This window comes from Eublepharis macularius, chromosome 10 (assembly GCF_028583425.1).
Source record: "Eublepharis macularius isolate TG4126 chromosome 10, MPM_Emac_v1.0, whole genome shotgun sequence".
Classification (NCBI taxonomy): Eukaryota; Metazoa; Chordata; class Lepidosauria; order Squamata; family Eublepharidae; genus Eublepharis; species Eublepharis macularius.
In genome coordinates, this window is record NC_072799.1 from 62548489 (window position 1) to 62561077 (window position 12589).

Genomic DNA, 12589 nt, shown 5'->3' on the forward strand with positions numbered 1-12589 from the left:
TGAATCACTCACTCCTTCTGTCACCCCCCACCCCTCTTGCAAAGGAGGATAGGGAATCCTGCTTTGCCTTGCAAATGCAAGGTGCAAGCATTGCATTGCACTTTGCATTTGCAAAGCAGCAGAGATTCCCGCCAAAACTAACAGGTAGGGGAGGGGGAGCAGGAGGAGGGTGGCTCTTGGAGTGTGGGTGGGGAAAGGCAGGGGAGGGGGGACTTTAGGAGTCACCAATCCCTCTGCTGTATTTTCATGCCAGCCAATAGATTTAAATCTTTGGCTGAGGCTGCAGCAGGGGGTTTAAATTTGGAGCTAGACTGTCTGGAGCACCTCTGTTGCTGCTGCTGCTGACCGAGAGAGGAGAAGAAGAGAGACTGCACTGCACCTGGAGCCTGGAGGACATCTGCCTGGAGGATCAACTGTGCTGCTGGACATCCTGAGAGGACACCTGGTAGGCCTTTTTAAAATTTTTGAAATTTTTTTTGATGCTGGGCAATGTGCTGCTGTGGCCTGCCTCTGCAAAAAGGTGTTGCAGTTTATTCTTGGCATGGCCTGGGGGACAGGTTGGGCAGAAAATGTTTGATGGTGGGGGGGGGGTTCAGCATTGGTTGTTGTGCTTGCCTTCTTTAAGCTTGATCTACTGTTTTAAGATTAAAACAAGAGTGTGCCAGCTTTGGGCCTACACAGGCCAGAAGCTCTGCTGGGTGTCTTTGGTGCCTTTCTTCTGGCTGGCTCTCACAGTTATGCTTCACAATCTGGAATGGTGTGGCTTGTTTTTCTGTGTCTGGTCCCCTGCTTGCAAGGATTCCCAACAGGCTCCGTCCTGAACAACTGTGCCAGCCTGCGGCCCACACACAGGTCTGCTGCTCCGGCTTTGGTAACCCTTTTTGGTTGCTGGCCTGGCACTCACAGTTGTGCTTCACAAACTGGAATGGTGTGGGCTTTTTTTCCTTTGTCTGGCCCCCTGCTTGCAAGGCTTTCCAACAGGCTCCGTCCTGATCAACTGTGCCAGCCTGCGGCCCACACACAGGTATGCTGCTTTGGCTTTGGTAACCCTTTTTGGTTGCTGGCCTGGCACTCACAGTTGTGCTTCACAAACTGGAATGGTGTGGGCTTTTTTTCCTGTGTCTGGTCCCCTGCTTGCAAGGATTCCCAACAGGCTCCGTCCTGATCAACTGTGCCAGCCTGCGGCCCACACACAGACATGCTGCTCCGGCTTTGGTAACCCTTTTTGGTTGCTGGCCTGGCACTCACAGTTGTGCTTCACAAACTGGAATGGTGTGGGCTTTTTTTCCTGTGTCTGGCCCCCTGCTTGCAAGGCTTTCCAACAGGCTCCGTCCTGATCAACTGTGCCAGCCTGCGGCCCACACACAGGCATGCTGCTTTGGCTTTGGTAACCCTTCCCGTTTGCTGGCCTGGCACTCACTGTTTTGCTTCACATTTAGGTTGTTTATCGTTGGTGGACCTCTTCTGGACTGGACTGCACTTGGTGGACATCGGCCTGCAGATCTCTGCGTGGAGGATCAACATTGCTGGACATCTGCAGTGGTGGACTGGTAGGGTTGTTGTAAAATTTGTTTTTTGAGCTTATGTCTGCTGCTGTGCCTACCTGCGAGCATATGCTTTGGCTCGGTCTTTATGGCTTGGGCTAAGGGGGGCATTTTCTGGTTGGGCAAGAGGACATTGTTTGGGGGTTAGGGTGGACCAGCATTGATTGCAGTGCCTGCTTTCTTTCATGTTTCATTTGTCAAGTTTGAGTGTGGGGTGGGCTTGAACTACTGTTTCACGGGACTAAAAAATGAGTGTGCCAGCTTTTGGCCTGCACAGGCCAGAAGCTCTGCTGGGTGGATGTGTTTTGTTTTGCTGCTGGTTGGCCCTAGCCTTTCAGGGGGGGGGCTGACTTGGCTTGTGCAACGGGGCCTTGAATTTTGGGGGTTGCGTGTGCGGCGTGTGGTGTTGACTCTGTTAACATTTCCAATTTTCTTGACAGCATCGCAGAGGAGAGGAGGACCAGCTGCAAGACCGCCTGAACATCGCTGGACTGCAGGACTGGTGTTAGTGTGAGCGAGTCCGGGTTCACATTTGGGTGGGCTTGGGGGTGGGTTCTTGCTAGCTTGGGAGGGGGGAGGCTCATCTTCAAAACACCACATCCACACCCCACACCGACATACCACAGATACATTGGTCCCACTAAATAGTGTCTCTTAGGTAGGTAGGCCAGTTGGTAGGTGATCAGTGGATAATTGCCCTCAACACAATTATTAGGGAAACCAAGCCTAGTTTTTTTAAAAAAACTAAATAGGGACTCAGCAGGGAAAGCATTAGTGAGTGAGTGTTAGGTTTGAATTCTATATATATATATATATATAAAAAAAAAATTTGTAATAGCTGTCAATAGGCTTCCCATTAGTGCCCCCATAACTAGGGTTCCACTGCCCATCTCTGGCACCCGTAGTGGTGCCAGGCCGGCCCGGGCATACTAGTGTGTGAGTGTTTAAGGCTTAGTCACCTCTGTTATTGGGGTTTAGGGCCAGCTCAATTCCAGAGGAATTCAGCTGATTGGCAGGCTCAGGTTCCCTGACATAAATAGGGTTGCTTAAAAAGGCACTTGATTGTTCATCTCCAAGTCACAGAGCCACTAGAAGCACAGATTTAGAGCAGGTTAGTTAGGTCTTGAAAACAAAGTTGACCTTTGTTTTCCAAATCTTTTCTGATTAGTTAGGGTAGATTTTGGGAGGGGAAAGTATGTCAGAGAGGAAAGCAGAGAGGGGCCCCGGGGGAAAGGCTAGGGAGAAATCTAGAGGGGAGGAGGGGAGGGGGAGGGGGACTGCTGCGGCAGCCCCTCCATCTGAGCGGAGGAGGCCCTCCCCTGCGCTGCTGCCGTTCACCAGCCTGGCTTCTGGTGACAGGAAGAGGGTTCGCAAGACTCTCTTTCCTGAGGCAGCTGCTGGAGGACCACCCCCAACCCGGGTGCGTGAGGCAGGGGCTGGCACTGGGCGGGGGCCTGCTGCTGAGGCTCCTCCTCCTCCAGTGGTTGCGAGCCAGCTGCTGGAGGAGGGGCAGCATGTGGTGTCTCCTGGGATGGGCGCGGAGCACATGACTTTCCCTGCGCTCCCGCTCACCCCAGGAACCCAGAGGATGTTGGAGGAACTGCCCGTGAGACCCCCCCTGGGGCGGTCCACCCCAGTTTCCTCTGAGGCCAGCAGCAGGCCTCTCGCGGCTGTGCAGGAGGAGAGGATGCGGGAGGAAGAGGCAGAGACTGTGGTGGAAGAGCCCACATCTCTGCCCCTTCAGCCTCGTCCATCCCCACCTGCCCGGCCGAGAGTGGGACACGGTGTGTCCGGCCAGAGCACCTCACAGAAGGTGCCTCAGGGTGATCCGGAAAGCGCTTCTCCTGGGAAGCGTGGGTTGCCCTTTTCCTCCGAAATCTGGAAGCACTTCCAGACAGCGGAGGATCCCCGAGCAGCCCTGTGCCTGCATTGTAGGCAGCGCGTCAGCCGTGGCAAAGATGTGTGGCATCTCTCCACGTCTGGGATGAGGTACCATATGAAGAGGCACCACCAGGCGGTGCTTCTTCGGGAGGAGGATTCGAGTGACGCCGCACGGCCGCCAGCTAGCCAGAAGGAGGCAGGCTCCTCTGGTGCTCTCCCCCTAAGGGTACCTGCAGGAAAGGGACGCCAAGCCTCTCTCCCGGAGATGCTTGGTATGCAGGGCGCTAGTGTGCCCAGAGAGGGGATCCGGAGGGCGAGCAGGCGCATCACGCGCCACATCGTCAACATGATAGCAGTGGATGGGCAACCGTATTCCGTAGTTGAAGACTTCGGCTTCTCAGGGCTGCTCCGAGATTGCTTTCCCTGGTACGCCGTCCCTGCTCGCACGTCGTTGAGCAGATCGGTGGTGCCCTCGTTTTACAGGGCTGCCAGGGATCATGTGAAGGCACAGCTGTCCCGGGTTGCCGGGAGAACTGTGCACTTCACATCGGACATCTGGACCTGCCCAAGTGTGCAGCAAGCGTACCTCTCGCTTACTGCTCACTGGTGGGAACCCGATTCGGTTCTGGGTGGGGGCTGGGGGGAGGTGCCTAGCACAGCTAGACAGGGAAGGATGGGAGACCGCCAGGCTGGCTACTGCAAGGCCTTGCTTCACGCCGAGGTGCTCGACGTGTCCCACACGGCGGAGAACATCGCTGCCACCTTAAGGAGACAGTTGGACGAGTGGATAGGCCAGGGACCCGCCACCGTGGGATGCATGGTGACGGACGGTGGCAAGAACATGAGGGCAGCGGCGCATCTAGTGAGCCGAGAGAGCGTCTACTGTGCCGCTCACAAGCTTCACCTAGTGGTGAGAGATGCGCTGGGGTTGGGCTCCTCGAAGGAACCTGTGGATACCCGGACCCGTGAACTCCAGTTACTTGTCCAGAAATGTCGGAGGCTCACGGGTCACTTCTCGCACAGCGTGAAGGCCACGCACGAACTGCGCCAGACACAGGTCAGGACAGGTGTGCCAGAGCACGCTCTGATCACTGACGTCAGCACTCGCTGGAACTCCACCTGCGCCATGCTTGAGCGCTTGGTGGAGCAGAAGGCCGCACTCCACGCGTGGCTCTCCGAGAACCGCGGTGCGAGTCAGGTGGGTGAGTTCAGCCGGGAGGATTGGCTCACCATCACCCAGACAGTGGAGGTCCTGAAGCCCTTCAAGGACTTCACTGTGGCGGTCTCGTCAGACACGGCGACCCTCGGTCTGGTAATTCCCCTGGTGCACACGCTCCAGAGGAATCTGGCCACCCTTGCAGACCGGGTCGCGCCCCGTGCTGACCTTGTTCCAGCGGTGCGCGCATTAGTGAGAAGGCTGCAGCAGGGCATAGCTGCCAGGCTAACTCCTCTCACTAAGGAAGAGTCATACATGTTGGCGACCGTGTGTGACCCGCGCATAAAGGGCACTTTCGCCGAGCGGGACGGGAACCTCACCCAAGCCAGAGACGGGCTCTGCTCTTGGGTGAGGCGCAGGCAGGCCAAGAGGGGACGCCTGTCGACAGGGGGGACGCAAGAGGGGCCCTGCCGTGCAGGTCCCTCTGACGCCCCCTCTGCACAGGCCCCCCCCCGAGGCCACCACCGGAGTGCCGATGGAGATGGAGATGCTCCGGTGGGCCCTTGTCCCCTCTGGGGTCGTGAGGACCGTGAGAGAGGATCCGGGGGAGGCGATGGTCAGGGACTACCTCGCGGAGCCCTGCGAGTCGCTCTCCACCGATCCGCTCAGCTACTGGGCCAGGAAGGAGTCGGTCTGGCCGGACCTCTCCCTCGAGGCGCAGCGGCTGCTCTCATGCCCTCCGACGAGCGTGGAGAGTGAGCGCGTCTTTTCACATGCGGGCGACATTGTCGGCCCACATTGCACTCGCCTTCTCCCATGGAGAGTCGAGCAGTTGACCTTCCTGAAGGTCAACTCTCGCCTCTTCGATTTCTCAGGACTGGACTTCCAGAGTGACTGAGGTGAGCCCAACTTGTGGCCTGCATCCTCTGTGAGTCCAATCCTTTGGAATCGCGCTCTCCCCTGTATAAAACCCTGTATATACAGTTAAAACCGGCCAGTAGAGGGAGGGTGGTTAGGAACCAGTGGCAAAGGGAAAACACCCAGCAATTTGAAAGCCCCCCCCCCCAGGGTATTCAAAACATCTCCCATCACTGAGACAGACCCTGTGGGACCAAATTTATTATGAAAAATAATGCCCCAGAAACATGGATTGCTACTGGAGGGAGAAACAGGTTAGATAGGGATTGCTTAGGTGTTTTTATCAGATGAAATCCTTGTAAAAAAAAAATTGAAGAAGAATTGTTGTACTGTTTTTTGAAAGTTGATGTTCTGTTCATGTAAAAAAAAGAAAAAAAACCAAAAAAATGTTGTGATTATGTTTTTTAAAAGTTGATTGAATGTTAATGTTTAAAAAAAAAAAACCAAAAAAAAATTGTTGATGTTAATGTTGGGTTTGCATGGTTGGGGGATGCGGGAAGAGTGGTGGATGGGCACCGGCCAATGATGATCTCTTGCAGATGTTCCCAGGTAAATTCTGAGACTGGTGTGGGGGTGGGGGGAGACCTCTGCAGAACTGCTCCAGAAATACCATTGTCCAGTGCCTTGGAAGTGCCCAGTTCAGCTTTGTGTGTCTGAACTGAAAGCACAGCCACAGGAAATGACATAGGTTCTGCTGGACCCTGTTGCAGTGGTTCCCCCCCATTAAGTTGTTTTATGGAGGGAGAGTTGTATTAGGCTGGTAGTTATGATCATCTTCTGTTTCCATGCCCTGTTGTGCCCGCTCACTATGTACCCTGTGGAAATGTTCAAAACTTTACAGTTTATCCATTTCAAAAGAAAAATTGTTGTTAAGATTCTCTGATGTGTAGTTAATTGTGTTGTGTTGTGCTGTGAGGGACAATAAGTGTAATATGTTGTGTGATTTGTTGACCACTTGTAATTTGAAAATGATAAAATAAAGTTTTTTTTTAAACTTAATGATTGTGTGTCTGTGTTCCCTTCTTTGATGGGAGGTTGGTTCCCAGCATAGGGAACAATGGGGCAGGCTGGCCAGCCTGTTCCTGGGATACTGGGTGTGGGGCAGCTGAGGGTGGTTTTGGTTCTGAGAGGGGCTGAGTGGAGGATTTGGGTCTGTGTGTGGCAGCTGGGGTGGGGGAACTGGGTTTGTGTGGGGCTGTAAGGAGTGGACTATGGGGGATGAGAGCACTGGTCGTCCTTTGTGCCCAAGTAGGCCCCTGCTACTGTCCTGGTGTGGGCTTCCATGCCTCTATCAGTTGCTGGCCCTCCTTTGCCATCTTTTTCAGAAATTTTCCTAGGGCTGCCAAACTCCTGGTTGGGCTTGAGTTCAGGTTAGAGAGAGTAGTTCCCTACAGAGAAACTGGCTGCTTCCAAGGGCAATCTCTTTAGAGGGCAAATGTGGACCATGGATTCTGGGGGAGATCCCTACTCAGATTTCCCTTTCCACAAGTCCCACCCCCAAATTGCCAGTAACTTCCAAGGCCAGAGTTTGCCACCCCAGAGAGATCCCGTTCCCACCCTCTTAGCCTTGGCATGAAAGTTGTAGCCCCCATGGAACACTTCCAGGTTCCTGATTCCAAGCCCAATGACACCAATGTAAGACAATCCAGACCTCCATCAAAAATGGATTTTAAGTAGCAGTGGGATTGGGCTGCATTTCAGTCATTCACATATCTGGTTGTGTTCCCAAACATTTAGCTTATGTTTTTTTAAATCAGCGTATGGCACTTAAAGACACTTTTAAATGGTTTTAAAAACATATTTTTATTATGAAGTATTTAATGTGGCATTGCTCAAGGGCAGGCCTTTTGGCCAAATGAGCAGTATCAGTACAGTAAAATTTAGACAAAGCTCATAGGAAGAAAACGCATTCATACTGTCAAGTGGGAAGAAAGTTTTAATTTACATGTACCATGGACTCCGAAAAAGACATGTAAGTGGCCTCCAGACCAAATCAAGCCTGCTTTCTCCCTTGAAGATATCAGTTGATGATAGTGCTTACTGATTAATGTCACATCATGAGAAGACAAGGTTCACTAGAAAAGACAATAATGCTGGGGAAAATTGAAGGCAGTAGGGAAAAGAAGAATACCTTAGATGTGGTAGATTGACTTCGGTTTGCAATACATGGACAAGGCTTTTGGGATATTTTGGAGCTCAATAATTCTAAAGTACACCATAAGTGATTTTAATGCATAAAACATACAGACACATACACATAAAATGTATATACCCCCTCCCCACCAAATTAAAGGTTTATCTTATGCCCCGGTTTTCTCCCCCATGGGAACCTATAGTGGTTTACACATTGCTGTTCTCCCTTGATTTGTTTCACCCTCATCACAACCAGGCTAACAATAGACAGCTGCTCCATGCCTCACATTGGAGTGACTACATCCACCGATGGCCTTCTTAGTTGTTGGAGGGGGTGGGGGGGGGGAGGAAGGAAACAACGCACTCCTGCCCACTCTATCTGGGGCCTAGGTGACCAAATTGCTTGGCCTTGGCAAGGAGCCAGTGGTGGGGCGGCACTGGTTCTGGGGCCCCGTCCAGAACATTTGTCTAGGGCCCCAAAATCACCTAGACTGCCTCTGGAAAACACAACACAATTGTTTACTTAGGCTGAGCCAAGAACATCCATCAAGCCTACAAGGCACAGAATCAGAGTCTGCCAGATTCTAGACCAACTCTCTAGCCATTGCACTACAGTGGATATCTAAAAATTGTTCATACCCCCACCAGCAACTTGAACATTTTTCTCCAAAAGGCACACAACTTGGCTGGGTCTCAAAAAGGACTATGATGCATGGGCCTGTCAATGCATACTGTTACTAAGGCTCTGGCCGGGGGGAGGGGGGCATTGTGCCAATGCCACCCTGGCTTTGGAAGGGGACAGTAAAATAGAAGAAATAATCTAGGTTCAGTGCCTCCCCCCCTTCTCTGTCTCTCTCTCTCTCTATAATGTGTGTGAAAACATTACTGACAGACTATACCATCACTGAAGCCTACAGGATACTTAGGGTCTGTTCACACACGCATGATCATTTCATGGCAATGCTCTGGCATGATGATGTCTGTTCTAGGAAGTGATGTGATCATCACACAAGGCTGGGGAGCACGCACAATTCACAGCAGGCAGATTTGGGCCACAAGGGATCCTGCTTTGGCCTGTAGGGCCCAAATCAGCCCACTGCAAAGCACAGGAATACTCTCAGGGCAGCCAGATGACATCAGTGACATCACGGCAGCAGCCCCAGGAGCGTACCTTGAAGGCTCATTCCCTGACTTTCCCCCTTCCAGCCAGGTAAGCAGTGACAGGGGGTGATAGGTGAGAGTGGGGGATCCCCCACCAAGGGGAAACGGATCCCTAATTGTGTCTGAGGTTGTGGAAATCAAATGGGTCATTACCTCCATATTGCTTCTGTCTTTGAGGGACTTACATGCACATTATATTTAACTCCAGATTTCTTGATTGTCAAGGAATGCATGTGGTGGGGGGTGGGAGGAAGGGTGGGAGAAGGGCCCCTGAGGGTAAGGGTGGCATTTGGCATGCAAAATGCCACCCCTGGCAAGACAAGCCTCCCCCAGCTGTCAGTGGTAGAGATGAGAGCAGAGCACCTACTTGGGGAGGCCATGAAATGCCCCCCCCCCAAGTGGGAGCAGGCTGAGCCTTGGTGGGGGGGTGGGAGGAAGGGTGGGAGAAGGGCCCCAGAGGGTTGGGGGGGGATTTTGTTGCAGTGGTTCCCCCCCATTAAGTCATGTTATGGAGGGAGAGTTGTATTAGGCTAGTAGTTATTATGATCATCTTGTCTAGTGTGGGCTTCTGTTTCCATGCCCTGTTGTACCCGCTCACTATGTAACCTGTGGAAATGTTCAAAACTTTACAGATTGTCCATTTCAAAAGAAAAATTGTTTTTAAGATTCTCTGATGTGTAGTTAATTGTGTTGTGTTGTGCTGTGAGGGACAATAAGTGTAATATGTTGTGATTTGTTGACCACTTGTAATTTGAAAATGATAAAATAAAGGTTTTTTAAACTTAATCATTGTGTGTCTGTGTTCCCTTCTTTGATGGGAGGTTGGTTCCCAGCATAGGGAACAATGGGGCAGGCTGGCCAGCCTTCTCTGCAGGTGGTGGGGGGGTCAGGGGGGTGGTTGTCTGTGTGCCAGGGCAGGTGCTCTTTCCCAGGGACGATTTGGCACTGCCACCATTGTGGCACCCCTTGTCTGTGCGGAACTGCCCTGGGAAAGAGAGTTTAGGGGTTCCCAAAAGGGGAGGGCAGGCCAGCCTGTTCCTGGGGTTATGGTGGGTGTGGGGCAGGTGGGGGTTGATTTGGGTCTGTGAGGGGCTACTGGGGGGATTTGGGTCTGTGTGTGGCAGCTGGGGGGGAATTGGGTTTGTGTGGGGCTGTGAGGGGTGGACTTTGGGGGCTGAGGGGACCTACTTGGGGAGGCCATGAAATGGCCCCCCCAAGTGGGAGCAGGCTGAGCCTTGGTGGGGGGTGGGAGGAGGGGTGGGAGAAGGGCCCCTGAGGGCTGGGGGGCATTTTGCATGCAAAATGCCACCCCTGGCAAGACAAGCCTCCCCCAGGTGGAATTGGTGGATAACAGAGCACCTACTTGGGGAGGCCATGAAATGGCCCCCCCAAGTGGGAGCAGGCTGAGCCTTGGTGGGGGGTGGGAGGAGGGGTGGGAGAAGGGCCCCTGAGGGTAAGGGGGCATTTTGCATGCAAAATGCCACCCCTGGCAAAGGAAGCCAGCCTCTTCATTTTTTCCCCTTAGGAAATAATGAAGAAAGATTAGCAGCAGCATGCTAACAATATGCTGCTCCTTCGCTTTCTTATGGGAGGATGGGGGGACCTGCTTTGGGGGGCCATAACATGGCCCCCCAAAGTCCAATCTGTCTGAAACTTGGGTGGTTGTTAGAGAAGGGTTAGAGGAAGGTCCCCACCAATTTTGGGCTTATTCGGTGGGAAAATGCCTCCTCCAGGCGTCCTGGAAGACGGAGGCATTTTCCCATAGAAAAAAGCCGAAAGAATGCCGAAAGAATGCCGAATGCCGAAAGCCGAAAGAGATTCTTGTTTCGGCTTTCGGCTTTAACGGTAGAGAATCTTGTTTCGGGTAATGCCGAAACAAGAAAGCCGAAAGTTTTTTCTTTGCACACCCCTAATTAGTAATAACCCAGCAAAGACGACAACAAATTACAGTCATCACAATTTTCCCTTGAGGCTCACATAGGATTCTATTACCTTCTAGAAAAAGCCAACAAAAAGTAATATAGCATGCCATTGGCCTATCACATAGTTTTTTTGTTGCCTTTCTCTAAAGTAGCATAATACAAGAATCCTTTAGCAGCACAGTTGCAGTACTGGAAAAAAATCTCTTGTTATAGTGAAGGTCCGATCACCAGCAATGCAAAGTCAATGTATGGATGAAGCTGCCTTACACTGTTTCAGAAGAAAAGAAGAACCGGGTGCAAGGTGAAAAAAAGGATTCAAGTTTTTTAGATCCCTACGTGTGTTTCACTTAAAAGCTTCATCAGAGGATCTTCTAAGAAGTATTTCAAGTGTCACCTCGAGCAGTTGTTCATGTTTTCACCATTAAATTGAAGATATTTGAAGATATTTGTTCAATTATGCTATCTATCCAGATACTGCTCAAGGCAATTAAAACAGTAAGGCAAAGCCATTAAACCACAACCATTAAACCAAAACAAAGCTAGCCCAGGCTAGCCTGCCCTTATCAGATCTTGTAATTTAAGCAGGGCCAGAGCTCTGATTAATACTTGGATGGGAGATCACCAAGAAAGTCCAAGGTCCCTACTATAGTTGCAAGCCTCCAGGTGAGGCTTGGAGATCTCCTGGAATTATACCTAGCACAATCCACCGGATGTTTGTGCTGGAATATTTGGTCCCCCACCAGCTTGGATTTTATCAAAGAATCTAAGGGTCAGTGAGGTATCATTAGTATGTGGCATGTTCCAAGTAGTGCAATTTTTTGCAACAGCCCAGTTACACAGTCTACCTATGCCAAATCACCTGAATGTTTAGTTAGTCCTTTTGGAATTCAATCGCAACTGGAAAAATCATATGTTTCTCCCAGAGACACTGATCTTCAAAACTTAAATCATGATATTTTGTTTCTGTCTCTTTTTCTTCAATTTGACTGTCACCTAGCATTGCCACAACAGTCAGTTTGACCGTCTTATTTCCAACCACATCAATATCTGAGTATTATGTTCTAAATTGTTGCTGTTTTTGCTGTTGTTAGTATTATTGTTCTTATTTGTAGACCACCTTTCTTACTGAGACCCAAGGTGAATTACACAGTTAAAATCCCCATGAGCAGCTGATATCCAGGCAGCAAAGACCAGTTCCCTTGGATAAAATGGCTGCTCTTGAGTGAAGATTCTATGGCATTATACCCTGCTGAGGTCCCTCCCAAAACCCCACACTCCACCCCTAAATCACCAGGAATTTCCCAACCAGAAGTTGGCAAGCCTAGTTGCTATGCAGAAGCAGAGCATGGCAAACTACCTCTAAAGTCTCTTGCCTTCAAAACTCTATGAGGTCACTGTGGAAAATGCACCAAACGATGAGGATGGAGAATAAATGAGGATTTTCTGCAGCAAAAGGGCAATTTAGAACTGTTACAAAAGGAGACCAAATTCTTTATACAGTATAATTTGAATAACACCGTTCCAACCTATAAAGTTTGGAATACTTATAAAGCAGTTATTAGAGGAGTATTAATGGACTTAAATGCAAGGGATAAAAAGAGAAAAGAGGGAAAAAAGAAAGAAATTGTGGAGAATATAAGAATTAAGGAGATACAACTGAAGAAAAGACCAGGGGAAAAGAAACTATATCAAGAAATTAAAATCTTGCAAGAACAATTGAAAGCAATGGAGAATAAAGAGTTGGAATGGGAATTGAAGAAATTAAATCAAAAGTCATTCGAAGGGGCAAATAAACCTGGGAAATATTTAGCGTGGCAGCTGAAAAAGAAAAAAGAAAAAAAGGTGATAACTAAGATTCAGGAAAATGGAATGGC